A 20,397-nucleotide genomic window follows, 5' to 3' on the forward strand; every position below is an offset into this window, starting at 1 on the left:
TTGGCTGGGTAATTTGTAAATGTCATTCAGGTGGAGTCCTCCGTCAGCCAGCTGGGAGAGGAGAGGGTTTGGGGAGAGAGAACAGAGGAGGAAAGAGTGGCTGAAGCTCTCCTTTTTCATGTAGATTATTCTACAGCAGATGCTGACTCCCTCCCATCACCCCGCTCTTATTTTAGATTTCCTGATGTGTAGAAAGCTTATCAGTGGTTAGATTTCATGTCCAGTGATGTGGTCATTACCAAACACGAAGTAAAGTGGTGGAATATTTTCTTGTTCTATGTTTCTATGTTATTTCAGTTTTGGTGTCAAGAAATTATTTGTAGCTGCAATTTATCAAACACGAATGTTCAATAGTGTCTGGTTTCAGCTCTGTTAGGGACAGTAGGACAAGTCCCAACCCATGTCCAGACCATCCTGAGTTGTCCCTATCATTTTCTGTTAAAATGATCATGACATGTGTTTCCATGCGTCTAAGCAGAATAAATTAATCAATAAATCTGACTTTCCAGCGATTTCTGATGTAAACAAAAATGGTGCGTTTGAGTGAATATTGTAGTCTTAGTGATTTCACGTTCTCCTCGTTAATGATTTTAAGCTCTTTTAAAATCTCAAGCGATGTATATGTGTCAGAAACCAACCAGTTCTGGTTTAGTCCTGCCATGTCTTCCATGACAGGTGACCAGTTTTTGTTACATAAACTATGAGTAAGAAAAACAGTGCAACACAAGCTGTAAAAGGATTTTTTACGCTGATATATTGTAGAAACAGGCATGCACAGTGAGGACCATTTCTACCGATATTAGGAAGATGTGTTTTGGGTATATGTATGAATGACCCACCCATCTGGATCACAATGAAACTTTGATCTGAATGTGTTTGATTGGTTCAGAATCTTCCGATTGGTTTGTTTACATCAATCAATCAATCTCAGTCAATCTTTATTTATATTGCACTTTTCATACAAGAATGCAGCACAAAGGAAAAATGAAGCAATTTTGTTCCAAACAGAACTTTAATCTGAGTACCGTCACAAGCAACATGACTACAGATCCCAGCATCAGTTAGACTATAATATTTTGAACCCTTAGCAATATATAACCAAGTTTTTATTTATTCCACGTAAGCTTACACCCATCTGGAACACCCCTTAAATCCTGCAAAACAAAAAGATGAAAGACATGAAACATTTCAATGTTAATGTCACCACATAGGAAAATAACTATGCTGCCTGCTGCAAGAAGGTGAAGAACAAAAGCCTTGAAGAAAGAAGAGGCCAGAGGAAGAAGCAACAGTTTACACCTGCAGCAGATGCAGCAGAGGCTGGACATCTAGAGTCAGAAGGTGCAGATTTAACTCCTACTTGGATGGTACATCTCAGACGGAAGGAGGCTAATAATGATGATTCATAATCAGGGCTGGACTGGGACAAAAAAATCGGCCCAGGCATTTTGAGCCGAGACTGGCCCACCAGGTATTGATGGAAAGACGACCATAAAGAAGAGAATAATTTTGCCTTGTTGATTTATATGTACTTGTATCATAAACTTAAACCAATACCATCCTCCCTGTCCCGCTATTCTATACAGTACTTAGCGGAAACATGGAGCTATATAGATAATATCTATCTAGACATCCTTATAAATGAAGCTAAATAAAGCAAACGGTTAAATACTGTTGTATACGGTTGTTGTCTGTCTATCAGTGTGTGTCTACAGGTCCTGCACTCCCAGCACCTGACTGACTCTCCACTGAGGCTCTGGGCCATCATGGAGGTCTACAGCCTGCAGCAGATAAAGAAGACTTCTGGATCTGCTTCATGGAGGTCTACGGCCTGCAGCAGATAAAGAAGACTTCTGGATCTGCTTCATGGAGGTCTACAGCCTGCAGCAGATAAAGAAGACTTCTGGATCTGCTTCATGGAGGTCTACAGCCTGCAGCAGATAAAGAAGACTTCTGGATCTGCTTCATGGAGGTCTACAGCCTGCAGTAGATAAAGAAGACTTCTGGATCTGCTTCATGGAGGTCTACGGCCTGCAGCAGATAAAGAAGACTTCTGGATCTGCTTCATGGAGGTCTACGGCCTGCAGTAGATAAAGAAGACTTCTGGATCTGCTTCATGGAGGTCTACGGCCTGCAGCAGATCAAGAAGACTTCTGGATCTGCTTCATGGAGGTCTACGGCCTGCAGCAGATAAAGAAGACTTCTGGATCTGCTTCATGGAGGTCTACGGCCTGCAGCAGATAAAGAAGACTTCTGGATCTGCTTCATGGAGGTCTACGGCCTGCAGCAGATCAAGAAGACTTCTGGATCTGCTTCATGGAGGTCTACAGCCTGCAGTAGATAAAGAAGACTTCTGGATCTGCTTCATGGAGGTCTACAGCCTGCAGCAGATCAAGAAGACTTCTGGATCTGCTTCATGGAGGTCTACGGCCTGCAGCAGATAAAGAAGACTTCTGGATCTGCTTCATGGAGGTCTACGGCCTGCAGCAGATCAAGAAGACTTCTGGATCTGCTTCATGGAGGTCTACAGCCTGCAGTAGATAAAGAAGACTTCTGGATCTGCTTCATGGAGGTCTACGGCCTGCAGCAGATCAAGAAGACTTCTGGATCTGCTTCATGGAGGTCTACGGCCTGCAGCAGATAAAGAAGACTTCTGGATCTGCTTCATGGAGGTCTACGGCCTGCAGCAGATCAAGAAGACTTCTGGATCTGCTTCATGGAGGTCTACGGCCTGCAGCAGAGAAAGAAGACTTCTGGATCTGCTTCATGGAGGTCTACAGCCTGCAGCAGATAAAGAAGACTTCTGGATCTGCTCTCACTGTTCCTCTTGTTGACAAATTTGCACATATTTTGCACCGTTTTTAGCACAATTGCTCGTTTTATTGTTTCAGTGTTGAAATTGCCATCAAAGATGTGAAATTCTCTCTACATTATTTAAAGATGTTACGCCACAATTTCAGTGCTTTCATTATATCACGTGTGCATATTCTGTATTTTCTTTTACTGAAATTTGATCTGTTTAACGTTGTGCTGCTACTGTTTATTCTGACTGAGAATTTCAATAAAAACTACTTATATGAAAAGTAAAACTATAAAGCTTCTCATCCGGTTAACCATCATGTTTTCTATTCAGTGTTTATCTCCACAAGATTTTTAATGTAATTAAAATTTAATGTAATTTTCATTATCAAACTGACACTGGTAATTTATGTGCTTAAGAGGGAACGAAAAGTCAAAATACTTCTAAAATGCCTTTGACAAACTATTATTTATGTTTAAGCCATCTACAAGAACAAAAACTTTTTTGTGACTGCTTTTTCACCAGCATCAGGCGTCCTCTTCATGGTCTGTAGTTCTCCAGGGTCTTTATCCTGGTGGACTCCATCTCTGCTGCTTGCAGCGTCTCTTTCCTCAGCTGATCCGTCGTCTTCGTCCTGCAGAGCGTGCAGCGTTTGTGGGTGAAACTGGAGGCCCTAGAGGCAGGGATGGTGCCCAGTCTGGTCCAGCCTCCGTCATTTCTTAAGCTGGTTAACCTGCAATCACGTATTTGGTGTTATTAAAAAACTAGTTAACACTGGATGCTTCCATTACATTTCACAATCTGAACCACTTAATCCAACCAGTTAACATCCCATCAGATCTCACAGAGCACTCTTGGTATTTACCTGTATCTTTAAAATCATTCACTCTGTGACATTTTTTATAAAGATGATTAAATAAAATACACACTGATCAAACACAAACAGATGAACTCATTTCTATTTCCTTCCCTCTTTGCCTGTAGTTTACAAGTGAAGTTAGCCAATGTGAATATAGCGACTTTAAAAAGCCAAATAAAGTATATTCATTAACATTACATTACATTACACAATAAAAACAACAGCAACAACAAGAAACTCTCCTACTTGCCTTTTTGAAAATGCCGAGAGCAAACACGCATGAAGGAGCTGGTGTTGAAAGTGATGTCACTCACCGCTGTGACCAGGCCATCCGACGCCTCAGTTACATCCTCAACCTGCTGTCCAACGTCTCTTTTAAAAGTGGGAAACCAAAAAAATCTAACATTGTGGCCTACTTTTCTACCTTTTTTGTTGTGTGACTTACAGCACCTTTCACACAACACAAGACTCCCATTTTATAGAAGATTATAACGCAGCAAAGACGATGCACAGTTGTTTACAAGGAGGATGCAACCAACATGGAGATCAGCCCACAATACACTGCGCCTATCCCGAACGTTACATCACATGACAAAGACCAATTAGCCTGGTTGTAGTTACATGCATCCATAAGTAGATCTATTTGATCATGATGCAGTTAAATAAAAATGGCAAGAATGTAGATTTTACAGTATTTTGAAAGATCGTACTCTAAAAACTAACAACCACTAATTAAAAGTTTTTAAGGAATGTACAAGTGAAAACCATCAACAGTAAATATTATAGTAAACCCTGTAATACTGAAAAGGTTCCAGGATCTTTCAGACGCAGTCAGATTATGTCTAAAGTGGAACTGAAGAATCTCACATGCAGCCTAATCAATGAAATAGGCTAGGATAACAACATTATAGGCTCCTGTATGACTAACAAGTAGGCTACCTGAAGTTATTATTCATAGATTATAAAACAGTTGTCCATTTTTACTGTTAAAAGTAATTCCCAGGATCAATATGGCAGCGCCATTAATAAACTAGGACCGATGTACCGTCTACATATGTCCACGACAGAAACTGCCCAGCAGTAGAGAAAGCTGTCATGATAGCTAACTAGCATGTATTGCTAGCTAAATTGTTAAATGACCCACTCAAACTCCTGACTGTTTTAAGAGGTATCACGCAAAACGAAAATAAACTACATCCAAACTTGATTTATATTTGACCCAGTGTATACTACAGCTCATCACTTACCAGAAGTTCAGTTTCCCACCACTGGCACCGGCGGCCGCCGCCAGTCTCTCCTCCTTCCCCTCATTCACTTGCCAACCACCTCCATCACCTGTGGCTGATTCTGATGCTACTGTGGAAACTCCGCCACGAGCAGCAAAAATGTGTGTTATTTTAACACATTTAGCGTAATATGCCAGAAGCGCTTGCCTCTTCCTGTCTCGATTTTTTTCAGTACCTCTTTTACGTCTTTGTTCTCCATCTTGTTCTCTGTCTCTCACTGTATGACTGACCGTGTCCCAAGAGGGAGGGGGCATCTGCCCTCGGTTGTAATTGGTCCAGCTTCATGACCTCATGACTAGTGGGTCGATCTATCAGATTTGTGTACCAATAGGTATCATACCTTTTATAATTCATACCAAAAAAAAAAAAAAAAGGAATGCATGTGTGAACCGGGTTGGATTGGGTGCAGATTGGAGTGAACTTGTTAGTTTTGTTAATTGCTGCTTCATAACTGAATTCAAATGTTCTGAAATGAATAAAATGTAAGTAGACATTGAACATAACATCCATACTGGCATCCAGAGTCCTGTCTTAATGCATCCTTGGGCAGTTACTGAAACGTCTATTTGAGTCATTGGTTAATATCCACTCTGACATTATGTTTTTATATTTACTTTACACACAAACAAATAATAAACACAGTTTTGTTTTGTTTATTTTTTTCCCAACATCTTCTGCTTTCAAGCCTATTCTACACCAAGTACGTGGAAGGACAAATAAACAGCATGACATAAATTTCCTGCAGCCGTTGTGGCATTCACTAGTGACTTTTATAGCTTGAAAGTGAGAAGAGGGGCACTATCAGACTATTGGGCTTTATTACAGAGGCTATAATAGGGCTGGCTGGAGAGTTTTATATGTTTCTGTCTCGCTGAGCGCCATCGCAGCACTCTATTCTCCAGCGGTGTGATTGTTACAGCAGGTTGTCTGTGATAGGCTATTGTGCCCACTCTCCAAAAACCCTTCACCTCAGCCACAGCGCTGCCTCTTCTCTACTCTCCATTTGCTGATTTTCAGAGACACCTCTGCACACACAGACACACACATCCTCTCTCTCTTTTTCCCGTCTGAATAAAGAGCTCTATCTATCAAACCCAGACCAGACTCAATCTCTCACTGACTCTCTGGCCTTTGGTCAATCTGTGAAAGCAGCGGCTTATAGAGCTAAGGCATATGCGAGGGCTGCCATGATTACATTTTAGATCTACCACAGGAAACGTCAAGTCTCCATAATTCACACACACACAAAACACACAGATCTCCACACCCACAGGCCAAATCCTACTTCTACAGCCTACAACCTCCTTAACCTCTTTATACCAAGTTAGCTTCTTTACGTTCTCTTAAATAACTTTAGGGTGTATATTATATTATATTATATTATATTATATTATATTATATTATATTATATTATATCGTGATAGATCCAGTAGAGAACATGGAGGATACCAAAATGAATGAGTGAATGGGAGAAAATTAGCTAAAGGCTCTACCAAGCATTGGCTTCCAAACCAAGCAGTTCAAACCCCAAGCAGTTATGTGGAAATGTAGTAAAACATGAGAACAACACTTTGTGCAAACAGGGTATTGATAACCAAGCACAGAGCTGAAACATTAAAACCCCCAGTCTTGATAAAAGCTGTGGCTTTTAGTTGAATTTTAGTTTTTATTTAAGAAAGTGAGCATACAGGAACTTTTTTTTTTAAATCAGTTTTTCTCCTGTTGGAAGTCAACTTATAACCCATTCTCATCTTATAACCCATTTACCTTTTAGACTCCGCTCTTTAATCATGATTGGCTGTCCACACTGTCACTCACTCTGCTGAAAGAGCTAACGCTTCTGGCTAGCACTACCTAGTACCAGAGAGCGGTGCTAACGGTGTTTATGTCTTCAGTCAGGACTTCAGGTACAAAGAATGAAAGGAAGACATCAGGAAGTATTTTAGAGTAAGTCATTGTCATGGTTTAAGTCACAAAGAAACTATTTTCTTTACTTTTACTGAGTCATTAATTCGTTCAGCAAAAACCTCATGAGAATGAATTAGTGTGTTAATTTGTCAGGTGACAAAATCAAAGCTGCAGTTCAGAGAGAAGAAGAAATGATGATGAAGGTGTTTGTCTTCTAAAATAATTATAATTCAATTAAATTCATAATGTTGTACTGAAGTGTTTACGTAATACTGTGCAGACTTAAAATGACATTTTTGTTTGGTTCAGATCCCTAAAAGACATTTTAGATTTCTTTTTAGAATAAGAACAAGAATAATAATTTATAAATGACCATTTCTTTTAATATGATAAATTCTATGCATCTGCAGTCACAGTGAAATAGACTTTTATTTCAAAACGATTACAGTGTTTGTTTGTAATTCTGTATATTTTCCTTCAAGGTTTCATTAAGCTGATGAATTTAAGTCATGGAGTTTTTAGAAAGAGCATTTCTGAGATGATAATGATTGCACCGTAGTGCAACCAGCTTTTTGTCTGGACAATATTAATGTGACACAAACTAACATAAATCATTAAATGACATAATCCTGAATTCAGTTCAAACAAAAACAGACCGACAAAAAAAAAAAAATTGTTTAGTTTCTGAATAGAATATTTTGCATTATTAACTTCTGCTTTTTCAGATTTTCAATCCAGCCAGTTACATGACATTGAAATAAACATCTATAAATAAATATATCATAAGTTCAACAAGAAAAGGCCCCACCAATGTTAAAATCAGACCTACTCTTTTGGTGACTTGGTCAAAAGGTTAAAAATATAGCTATAATGACTGTGATTAAACAATATGAGGAAAACTACAGCTAAAAAGACTTTAAAGGTCTGAGAAGATTATGACCACTTGAATAAACCTCTTTAATTAGTTATGAAAAGGTATGAAGCTAAATTAATCTCAGCCATTTCACTTAGAACATTTCAGAAAAGCTTTAGATGGCGGAGGGGCATACCTCCAACTGCTTCACTTGGTGTTTGTTGTCTTATCTGTGAGACAAGGAGATTGGTTAGAAAAGACATAAACTGGGAGGGAGGGAGGAAGGAAGGCAGAGAAATCTAAGCCTGGTAAGGCTGGATGGTTAGCTTCAGTCGGCTCTTCGCACTGCAGGCCTCACTGCAGCCCAATATGGTAAGAACTTAATGCCACCAGGGACCCAGCCCATTTGAATGCTCATGCTTCCTTTATCACAGGCACAAGTGGTGCAGAAAAATTGCTCAGGATTAATTCTGGAGGCCTTGCGAATCCACACAGCTGGGATCAGTGCTTATAGCTTTCTTGGAGGTGGCACTTTTTAAAAAGTGGGGCTTTTGCTTTTATAAACGGTGGGATGGGCTATTTCATTGAAGCTTTGCCTTTTGTAGGGCTGGAGGGGGGTGCCCGAGTTCCTAATGCAACTTAAAATGGTGTTAGACGCCATAATGGCATACATGTACAAAGTGATAAGGGAATCAAGGCTTTTACAGCAACACGCTGGCCCCCCTTCCAAAAAAAAAAAAAAACGAGTTTCCACCAAGGTTCCTAAATATAAAGCATTTTATCACTTTGTTGGCTGTGGACTGTGCCGTGCTGGTATGTATAACCTCCTCCAAATACAGAACATGAGAGGATTTAGGTGGGGAAGTGTGAGATAGGATGGACTACAGTTGTGTAGTGTTTCTTTCTTTTTTTTCTGGCTACTGCATTTCTTTTAATGTGTCCATTAAAAAAAAGCCAAAAGAGACGTCCTTCAGGTGGGTCTTCCCCAGACTCGTCAGAGTCAGAATTGACTCTCAGACTTAGTAAGAAAAGATTAGGACATGCAGTCCTGAAAGAACAGCAGTGTCATTTAGTTTGCTGTAGCAGTGGAAATCATTTTTGTATTTAGTTTATTAGTTTAAATGATCAGAACTCCCCGCTGGTCAGTTAAACCCAAAGAAGCCGCATAAATGACAAGAGGTGCCTCATCTTCAAAAGCCAGAGAAAAAGTCAAGCTATCTTTTTTAAGTGTCCAGAAATAATCCAAAAATTTGCATATTTGCTCATATGTTTTGTATTGTAGTGTATTTCTTAATGTCACATAGAGTGTGTGTGTCGTTAATGTTTGTCTGCAACATTTTGAAGAAGACTGCAAATAAAAAGAAATGAGGTTTGATGTGGGAGTGATTAGATGTTATCACGAACACCTGGACTGTCCACATGCTGCTGCATTTATTAGATATCATTTTGTTTTTATAGTAGTGACTGTTAATTATCATTATTATTATTATTATTATTATTATTATTATTATTATTATCATAGTATAGTGCTTAAATGGATGTATGTCGTCCATTTAAAATAAATGGTGTTACAAATGGCAAAAAAAAATTGCCATGTTGTGTTGTGACCAGGTAAAGCAGCACAATATGTTTAAGCCAGAAGTTTCTCTGAATTAGTTCTCTTACCCATAAACCAGTGTTGTTTTCGTCAACAATGACAAATTATTTCGTTAACTAAACTTTTTCTCATGACGATAGCGAGACGGTGACGAGCTAAAAATGGCTCTCTGATGACAAAAACATGATGAGACGTTTGTGAGATTTCATTGACGAGACAAGACGAAAATGTTCAAGGACTGATTGTCCGACATTAAAAACACGACATTTCTGCCTGTTGTGAGAGCAATGGACACATTTTAACTATAATCCATCATAATTTCACTAGCAGACCAGGTCGAATTGAGCATGTGTTCCTCATCCTTTGCTCATAATTTGGGCATGTCTATGTTCAGGGTGGAGTATTACACTTCACTTTCATCGACTAAAACTGGACTAAAGCTATTAAACCTAATAATGACTAAGATGTGACTAAAACTAAGAAGCATTTTCATCCTGAAGACTGAAACTAAGACTAAAACTGAGATGCCCTCCAAAAAAAAGTACCCCTGCCCAGTGGGAGGGGTAAACGTATATCAGGCTTCTTTGTGTTTATGAAGAGCCCAGAACTAAAACTGGCCATGTCACTCCTTTGTCAATTTCAACTTGTCTGTCCTTGATGCAGATATTAGTACCAATGTTTACCGAGCCACCAACTTTTTCATTGAAAAAGGTCAATGTCCTAGTTCAGAGCAATAGGATCCTTAAATTTTAAGAAGGTAGGAAATTGGTGTGGATGCTGGGCATTAATACTATTATAGTACTTATCTTTATGTTACTTATCCACCTGCTATATAGTAACTGTAAAAACATTTGCCTTTCAGTCTGAAATCTAGCTATATGTAGGACTGATGTTATGGGTTAAATAATTAGCAGGTTAACTCTGTGGGTTAGGGTAGGCCTTGGCTTTAGTTGTCTGAACTTGCAAAACATTTCTTTTCTACACTGGGCATAATAATAATAATGTGTTTTTTTTTTAATCAGATTTTTCAAGTGAATAGATTATGTGTTTAACATAACGTCTGAACCAAGTGTGAAAAACCACCGTTCTATCAATTAATCAGTGTAATACTACACTGTATTTCCAGAGGGAGTGTGTTAAAATAGAACGATGCTGTGATGGTCAAACACCTGGATGCAGGTATCAAGTGCAGCTGGAACTGGTCTTGGCTCAAATTAGAAGACAAAGTCACAGTAAAAGGTCAAGCGCTGTCATTTAATCTGTCAGATGTGTTAGAAACTTTATTATACATTCATACTCACCTGGAACTCTACTTGGTTTTTCTCAAAATGCACCAGATTGAAGCTTTTATATATAAAATGTCCAAAAAACCAAAAATGCCCCTAAACACCCTCGAGTGCTTGCATCCTTCTCATCTTTTTCACCCCTGACCCGATTTCATGTCTGTCTCATGCTGTTTTTAGTGTCTACTTAGATCGATAGATCTCACAGCCTCATCTGCACATGATTCTTTCAAGTCTTGGCTTTCATTGGCATTAAAACAAACACAACAGAAACTATTTCCATGTTTCCACTTTTTCCTAATTTCCAGTTATTCCTGCTACTATTTACCTGCTATCCTCACTAAACCAACTCCTACCAAACTACGGTGGCGCCACCGTAGAACACATAGAACTTTCTGCTCACTTTGGCTGCTCCTGATTGGACATTACCGTCAATCTAAGCTCTCTGATTGGTGGAAAGTCTGACAAAAAGTGGCGTCATCATCATTTCCAGGTCTAAATAGAGGTCCCTTAGCAGCATAGTAGTGATAGTGATGTTTTTATGATGAAAATGTGATCAATAAGGGTGTTATCATGGACCATTCTGGATTTACCAGATAGTTTCTGAATAAACATTACATTTTGTGGCTAGATTATAAACCTCTCAGACATGATATAAACATCTGGAAAACCTCTGTAGATCACCTAAAGGGTAAGCTATCCATCACAATTTACCCCACAGAGTTCCTTAGAAACCTGTAATGATTTAGGGTTTAAAGTTTTTAGGGTTAAATGCATTATTATTATTATTGAGCACATAAAAATCTGTTTTCTCTATCCTCTCATCTCTGCATGAAAAGCAAACAAAGAAAGACACACCAGAGAGCCTCTGACTAACCGACGGCTGCTCCAGCCTGGAGGCGAAACTATAGCAGCACACACTGTTGGCCATTAGTGGAGTGGGCTTTGAGCACCAGTCCAGCCCACATAGTCAAGTTATCATGAGGCCAGTCAGCATGAATGCACACACACACACACACACACGCACACAGTTCAATAAGCACAGACAATCATCCCTCCCCCATGGCTCTGACACACATATTGAGAGCAGTCAGCATGGGCATTCCTTCCCTTAATGCTGATGACACTGTCTTCATTTCTGTGGAGACAGTAGCTGTGGCAATGTGGATTCTTATGGCCGACACACTCCATTGGCCTGCAACTTGCTTCCAGCCACATAGCTTTGTTTATGTGGAAAACCATATCAAAGTGAATTACCATTGAAAGGTAGCTAAATCAAATATGTGGTGTGAGAAAGAAAAAAACATCAAGTTCCCCATTCCAAAGTCGTTTGCCCTTGAATGTTATTCTAAAGCTGTTAATAATGACTGCTTTTATGATGTAATAGAGACGGCAGAGACATCCAGAGCTCTGCTCCCCTGAGGTGAAAGATATGGAAGTGGACAGAATCACTAACCATCAAGGAAAACATAATTTCACTCAACATCACACTATGCTGCTGCTGCACTTGATAAAAGGTCATGTTCAAATAAGCTTTGTGTTGTTGCTCCCACAGTAAAACTGGCCGCAGTTCTGCAGGAGGAGAAAAAGAATGGAGGGTAAAATGTCATCAAGCTGCTGTGAGAGAATGGTAGGCATACACACTGCTGCTCCATTGAGCTGCTGTTAACAAGACAAATCATCATAAGGCTAAATATAACGTGTATGTACACGATAGACAGGTACAATAACCAGAGTGTTCTGAAAACTCTTCAAATATAGTTGTACAATTTATATCTTACACCGGTAAGTAGAATATAGGTTGTTTGCTCATCCAGGCACCAGCTATGCATGTTTATTTAGCCAGCTGGAAAAGCACACCTACCTCCAGATGTTTTAACAGGGCGAATCTACTGTCAGATGAGAGATCCCTTTAAACTGTTAATAAATTTCACTTCATTAGCCCTGAAAGGTAAAAACATGCAGACATTAGTTGTATTTACATGGAGCGCTTTGATCTGACCGAATGTCCAGTCAGAGTAAAAATGCATCATGTAAACACCTCAGGTGAGCCGATCAGCATCAATCAAAATAGATTTTCAATCAGATCCAAAGAGATGGTTGAAACCTTGTCATGACCGAATCAACGGGAAAAAATAAGCATGTCAACACTCGTTCTGGTGGTTTTGTGGTGAATGATTCTGTTGAACCAGGTGGAGGTTCAGTAGTGTGATGAGTTTCAGGGAAGACCTGAAACACAACTGGACTGTGGGAGATTTGTATGAAGGTAAAAATGTGCCAGAATGAACAAACTTGTAGATTTGATGTGAAAACTTGCAGAATACAATGTGAGAATCTGAACTTGTATGTCAAAATTTTCTGCTGTAAAGAAAACTCACACACATGTGAACTGAATTTGAAGTTACAGAGAAAAAATAGTCCATCTGACAAATTTTCTTCCATAGTTTACTTGTAATTTATTATTTTTTTTTTGCAAGTGTTAATTTTGGGTTACAACCATAGACAGTGTTCCCACTGTCACCACTTGGTCGTCATTCCCCGAAAATCCAAAAATGGGCAAAGAGGTGGAGCTGAGAGGGGGACTGTGAAGGTGGGGTTGGATGGTTGACACCCATCAAACTCTGAGCTGCCTGTAGCTAAGAGCTAACCAAGCTAACCCGGAGCTAACGGTAACTAACCAGCTAATGGAGGTAGGCGGGCTAAAGCTAAGGCTCGTTGTTAGCTGGCTAAGAACTGCGGTTGTGCTGCAGTCTCCCTTCTTTCCACGGATATTGGAAACCTGTCAATCGAGATAACACACCCCTAATTATGCTGAATTTCAAGATTAAATAACATCTAAACAGATGAGTTAGAAAAAAATTCACCCCCCTCATAGTTGTCATGAAATTAAACTTGACCTATTAATCCTAAAATGGATTTTTGTACCAGGCTTTAAACATGTTTATTTCTGCTGTGAAGTTGGTCTTTTTAACATGGGAGTCTATGGGAATTGACTCTGTTTTGGAGCCAGCCCCTAGTGGATGACGGGTGGTTGCCAGAGGTCGCTTGGTTACAACCTCAACCAAAACACAGAGAAAACATCCATCCGTCTGTCCATCCGTCCATCCATCCATAAATAATAAAGCATAGAAAGCAAGCTAACTTCATCAAATTCCTGGGAATGATGGTGCTGCCCCAAATGTCCCAGCTAATTGGGAGAGAGGTTCCCTCTGCTGAAAGGAATGGTCATCAGGAATGACATTTCACACAGAACTACGAGTGTCAAGATACCAGTCAGTCTTTTTAGCAGGGTAACACATCAACAGCTATAAACTCTGATAATAAACTGGGCAAATGGGACTACTTTTGTATTCATGTTGGAATGATGGATTTTGCTTACAAAAAAAAAAAAAACTTTCCACTTTGTGAACACTTCACTGGTGCAACGCATTTCATAAAAACCTTTAATGAGTGGTTGTTGCATTTTAATTTCCATAGTATGATGTTTCTATTTAGACATAATAAATATTGTATTGCTGTAACACAAATCTGCTCAATGGAAATGTCTGTTATGAACTATTTCACCAGTATAAAGTCATCACAACAGGCTGCAGGTGTTTCATTGTTTAATTCATATTTTCTATAAGATAAATATAATCTTATATTTTATATGAGATAAAATAAATCAACTTATGGATGCATGAATGTACAACAAATTAGGCTTTACAACTTTATATAGGGAAGCCTTTTCAATTAAAGGGCTAGAATAAAAGTATAAATCTATCGTATTTTTAATCCAGTTTTAACAACTGATCACTGATCTTCCTCTGAGCTTTCTTGCTACGACCAGTATTTGATGTGAAGTGTGGTTACCATGCAGGCCAGTCTTTGTTTATTTTTAATGTATAACTGATTTCCTCTGACTGCCAATGTATTGATGTGAGCTAGCTAACCGTCAGCTTTCATACAAGCCAGAGTGGTAGTTACTTGAGCTTAATGTAATTCTTAAAACGTTTTGTTGACATGCGTTCATCTAAACCTAAACTCCACAACGGATTAGTCAAAACGACGTTTTTTTTCCAGAAGTAACTTACCCAGCTCGTTTCGCCATAGCTGACATGAGGTCCAGCAAGAGAAAGCTCTGGCACATCGTTTTCCTGACCCTTCACTCTGATTGGTTAACACCCTCCCAAGTTAATTTTGGCACAAATATCTCGCAAGGAATGAGTCAAAAGTCAGACCAGAGTTTCATCATGCTGTGACTTGCGAGAGCACATTTGTGACTTGCAGCAACAGATTCAGGAAATTGTTATCGCTAAAGTCGGATTTATGCTCGCACAACGTCTGAGTGCGGTCGTTTACGGCGTAGCTGATGCTGGTGAGTTTGCTTTCGCACTCGAGCGTAGGGGATACATGTAGTTTTGGTGTCGTGTTGCAGTTTCTCCTCCTAACCTGAAGGGGGCAGTAGGGGTGGTAGTTCTTTTGATGGTTCACTTCAGTTCGGTAGGTATTTTCTGTTTTAAAACAACAATGGCGTTTAGTATGGTTCAGTGTCTTTATTATCTTGTGGAAGACAATAAAGAAGTAATTTGATCAGCCTCTTATCAACTTGATCTATTGGGTTTTGTTTTTAAAAACGCTGGTTACCACACAAATTCTGCGAGAAGATCCAGATATCCAGCAACCTGTGTTCCCAAACCGACCAATCACAAGGCAATACCTCCACTTAACCGTCTGCGAAGCAGGGGTGTCGTCAGGTCTGGAAGAGGTGCGCATCGAGCCTCTGTGGAGCTATGCTGAGCCTACGTCGATTACACAGACACAAACACGGCACAACCATAAATTCTTCTTAAGCTGAGGTTGTAATGCAAAGAAAAATGAAATTACAAGTAAACTATGGAAGATAATTTTTCAGCTATTTTTCTCTGTAACTTCAAATCCAGTTCACGTGTGTGAGTTTTCTTTACAGCAGAAAATTTTGACATAAAAGTTCAGATTTTTGTCGCACAAGTTCTCACATTGTATTCTACAAGTTTTCACATCAAATCTACAAGTTTGCTCATTTTGGCACATTTTACCTTCATAGATCTGATTTTGCTGGAAATTGAAAGATTTAAGGATTACTGAATAACTTGACATTCAGAAGGCTCAAAACAACTGAATGTGGGTATTTTAAAATATTTGATAAAATCCTCCTTCTCATTTTCTTCTGAATCCGTCTACATGTGTGCATGTCAAAGCATGGCGGCCATATTTAATCTGTCCATATAAACACAGAACTGATCGCCTCACTTTATCCAACACCCATGTAAACATGTCAGCTGGAATCTCTGATCAGACTGGTTTCAGCTGGATAGAGGAAATATTTGTCCATGTTAACTGTAGCTAGTGTTTCAGGTCTGAAAGGAAGAAATGGGTTACACAAAATGATGTTAGGATGAGCCCCCTGTGTTCTGGTTTACAACTGTTATCCAATCACACTCTCTCTAGTTTGACCTAGTTTGATGGATGATGGATTGATTTCTTATTTGCCTCTACTCCACAAGAGCACCAAATTTAATGAAACGTGGCTCTGAAATATTAAATTTAATTCAACTTTACTCTTAAACAAAGCCATTTCAATTCGTTTTACAGACATAATCAAATCAAGCCAATTCGTTGTGATCCAGTTAAAACAAATCAACATTAGTCCAGTTTCTAATAACTGTGGTCATACAAACCAATTACCTCGCTGAGGAAACTAACAGGTTTGATCAAATTTTCTCTTTGATTCAATCCTTCATCCTGAGCTGCATGAGGAGACTGGAGAGGAAAACCCATCAGAACCAGAAAAAACCGGTTGGGAGGAGAGAGGACAAGAAAGAGGGGTCAACAAGCAGCATAACTCTAAGACTCGGATACCAGCTGGGAAAGAAGAAGAGAGATACAAATTAAAAATGAATGAAAACAATAATTCCCTCCCTCACCACCTTTTTGTGGTGGTGGGGTTTGTGTGTCCCAAAGATCCTAGGAGTTATGTTGTTGGGGCTTCATGCCCCTGGTACAATCACCCTGACAAACAGGTCTCTAGGGGAGGGACTAGGCAAAGCGTGGCTCGGCAAACCCCCATGAAGAAAAACAATAATGGAGCCAATTTTTCCTTCCTCAGACGTGGGTCACCAGGGCCCCACTCTAGAGCCAGGCCTGGAGGTGGGGTACAGGGGCGAGTGCCTGGTGCCCCCCCCCCCCCCCCCACACACACACAGCCCATCTCGAGTAGGGCTGGAAAAGAGGTTAGCCTCCCTCCGCCTTTGGGTGGGGTGATGGGTCCTGACTGTTGTTTGTGCCTACGCACCATTGCCCACCCTTTTTGGAGTCCCCAGAAGGAGTCCTGGTGACTCCTTAGTTCTGTTGGGGGGCTTCAATGTTTTTGTGGGCAGCGAGAACTGGAGGAGACTGATGTGGAGAAACTCTGAGATCTTTCAGATCCAAAGGAGCTTGGTCAATAAGAGCTTTATATGTGAGGAGAAGAATTCTAAAGAATTCTATTCTGAATTTAACAGGGAGCCAATGAGAAGATAAAACTGGACAAATATGATCTCTACTGATAATTCTCATCAAAACCCCCGCTGCAGCATTTTGGATCAGATTTCAGAATATTTCTGAGACAGAACAATAATTAACAATTACAGTCATCCAGTCTGGAATTAACAAATCCATGGACTAGTCTTGCATCACTGTGACAGAATGTTCCTAGACAGTCTTCCTGAGGCTCTCAGGTTTAAAGACAACAACCTGACCATGCCTGACTTTAGATGGAAAATTTTCAGAATCATCCAAGTCTTTAAGTCTTTAAGACATCCCTGAAATATGACAAATATGTTCATTTATTGCTCTTTAATGTCACTGAAAACATAGCATTCACCAAAGGAAGAGGTAAGGTGATGGTAAAAGGAGAGAAAAGACAAAGATTAAAGAAAATATCTGATCTGAATAGGCATACATGGATGGGATAGGAAACAAGGAAAAGGAAATAAAGCAGTGTTCCTAGACTGAGATGAAACAGCCTTTGAACTCAGTGAGGTGTTCGATGTGTGTATGAAGCTGCTATTTAGTAAATATGTGTGATAGCAGTCAAACAGTGTCTGGCTCAATTGTCCACTCCCATCAGCGTGAGAGGACACAGTGAGGTAATGGAGGTCCGAGAGGGGAGGGAAGGTTGAGCTACAGCACCTCTCTAATCGGGCGACTGGCTGCTGTAATTACCTGCTAACATCTATTCCACCACTGCCAGCTCTGGACCTCTTCCTGATGCAGACAGCCCAGTTAATTTCAATACATTCACTGCTGTTAAGAGCAATTGGCAGAGTAAATAGGAACTGCTGTTTGTTTCCTACCCCACCGCCTTTTCAGCGAACGAACACTATGATACACAACTCCCTTCTCCTCTAAACATGAAGGAAATAAAAGATGCTATTAGCTCATGATACACTATCCTCCCCAACTGTTGGGAAATTACTGTCAGCGTGGCGGTCTGTCGCACCACAAGCTTCAAAACAACAAATGAAGCGAGGACCAAATTAAAGCTCAATAAATCATTAGATGTTTAACTGCAGCAGCCATGTGGTGGGAGATGGTTGGGGGAGGAAAGGAGGAGGATGGGTGCTGCTATTCACTAAACTAGGTGTTTATGGCTATAGAGCATGAGTTCAGACCGTCTGAGTTGGGTTTTAGAAATGTTGATCGTCATCTCCTGCAGTGCTTTACGGGTTACTTTAGACAGAGGACAGAAACATCTTTCCAGAACTTCTATTCTGATCAGGATTTTAATCTGAATACTTGTGTGCATACATGGGTGCTGTTAAATGTGCAGAAGTCAATGATAATGACGACAACTAATCCATTATAAACCCGTGTCCTGTTGACAGAGATGTTTAGGACATTAAAGCCTTGACAAGCAACAAAACTGTGAGAAATTATCAAGAAAAAGAAGCAAAGTTTATGCCACTAAAACAGACCTGATGCCCTTTAAATGTGTGTTGTTATACCCCCCTACACACACACACACATTAATTTTGCTGGTGAATCCAGAGAGTTTGGAGCTGCTGCAGACCTCAGACACAACATTTTGATAGGGAAGACAGAGACAATTTTTTGCATCATTTTCCAAGTGCACTACGCTGCTCTTACAAAACTCCTCATGGATTTTCAATCAGGACTAACAGCAGTATTTGGTGACTACCACTCAAGAGAGGAGCTCACACAATGATATTTGACGAAGGGTTCAAAAGGCCTTTGAGTCATTCTGGCTTTGGCCATCTCTTTTATTTTTTTCATTCATGATAGATGTACCATTTCAGACAGAATGGAAGCCTTTGTTTGACACGCTCCAACAACAGCCACAAAAATGACTTCTTATTACTTAAAAGATATTTGCAGCAGTCTCTTAAATTACACCCGGTCTGACAATTGGTTGGATGGGGAATTCGCTTTCACTGAAAAAGACTGATGGACAATTTTCAACTCTTAAATCTCTCTGGGAGAAAATAAATCATTCCACTGCAAGGAGGAAGAGGATAATTTAGCAGAGTGAATTGTGGGGCAGTTTAGTACAGGTGAGGAGTTTTTGAAGTCCAGTTATGGAAACCAAAGATTCTACCAGAATAACATGTATGTGCTGTGAGAATATGTTTTGAAGGAAATGTTTTTACAATCACAGAGTATTTCTTTAATCCCAACATGAGGAGGCTGCTCATGCCAATGTAGTTTTATCACATCAAAAATTTTAAGATTGATTTTAGACTCGCAGTTTTACTATAAAATGAATTAAATAAATAAAAACAAAAAAACTGTAAAAACAGTCACATAATGAAAACCTAATAAGAAAATTACAGTAAAATTCTATCATAAAAATATTGTTTATACCTTTACTTTTAGAATAGAATAGAATAGAAATACTTTATTAATCCCTTCGGAGAGCCATCAGGGAAATTTGGGTACCAGTAGCAATACAACACCAACAGTAAAACAGGACAAGCACAAGACACAATATATACAGGTACAAAGCAAAATAGAAGCAAATAGAATGCAATAAATATAACAATAATAACAATAAGATAAGTTAAATAAAACAATATAAACAAGCATTGCACACAGTAGAGGTGGAACAGATTCCCAGTTCACTATTGCATGTATAAGTTATTGCAACTGTTTGTATGGGTTATTGTGCATGTGATCTTTGTTTCATTCTGGTTTTTTGATGTTTAATGAAATAATAAAACAATGAAATTGCCCATAAATATTGTTAAAAACTGAAAAAAAACTAATCTAACCCTCTGGAATGGATGGATGCGTTGGCGTGTCCACGTCACATGACTGATGCAAGATGATGTAGTAGCCAGATGCAGCCACACACACTCTCCATTTCAATACAAAACTTCAAACTATAAACCAGTTTTACTTTTTTATTGTGTTGATAGACCACTAAAACCAGTATTATTATAAACTATTGAAGGAGGAGAAGCTTTATTGTTATTATACAAGAATGCAGTGAAATTTTATTTGGCAGCATCTCTGTCTGTATAGCAGCGACAAATTCACAAGATTACAAATTAATAAATAGAAATAAAACTATATAAGTAATAAATATTAAAGAGCAGTTAAAACTTTTTTAGGAGTATTAATATTAAATGTGCCTCTTTATTCATTTTTGCAAATAGCTTTATTATATAACATGAGGTGTAAAAGGTAATATTTGAATTTCCTTGATTTTATTCTTTGTCATTCGCAGTTTCCCCCTTTTTTTCTGACTTTGTGCGTCCGCCTGGGTCATTGTAGGAACAGTCTCCCATCA

This window comes from Melanotaenia boesemani, chromosome 9, assembly GCF_017639745.1.
Source record: "Melanotaenia boesemani isolate fMelBoe1 chromosome 9, fMelBoe1.pri, whole genome shotgun sequence".
NCBI classification, from domain to species: Eukaryota; Metazoa; Chordata; class Actinopteri; order Atheriniformes; family Melanotaeniidae; genus Melanotaenia; species Melanotaenia boesemani.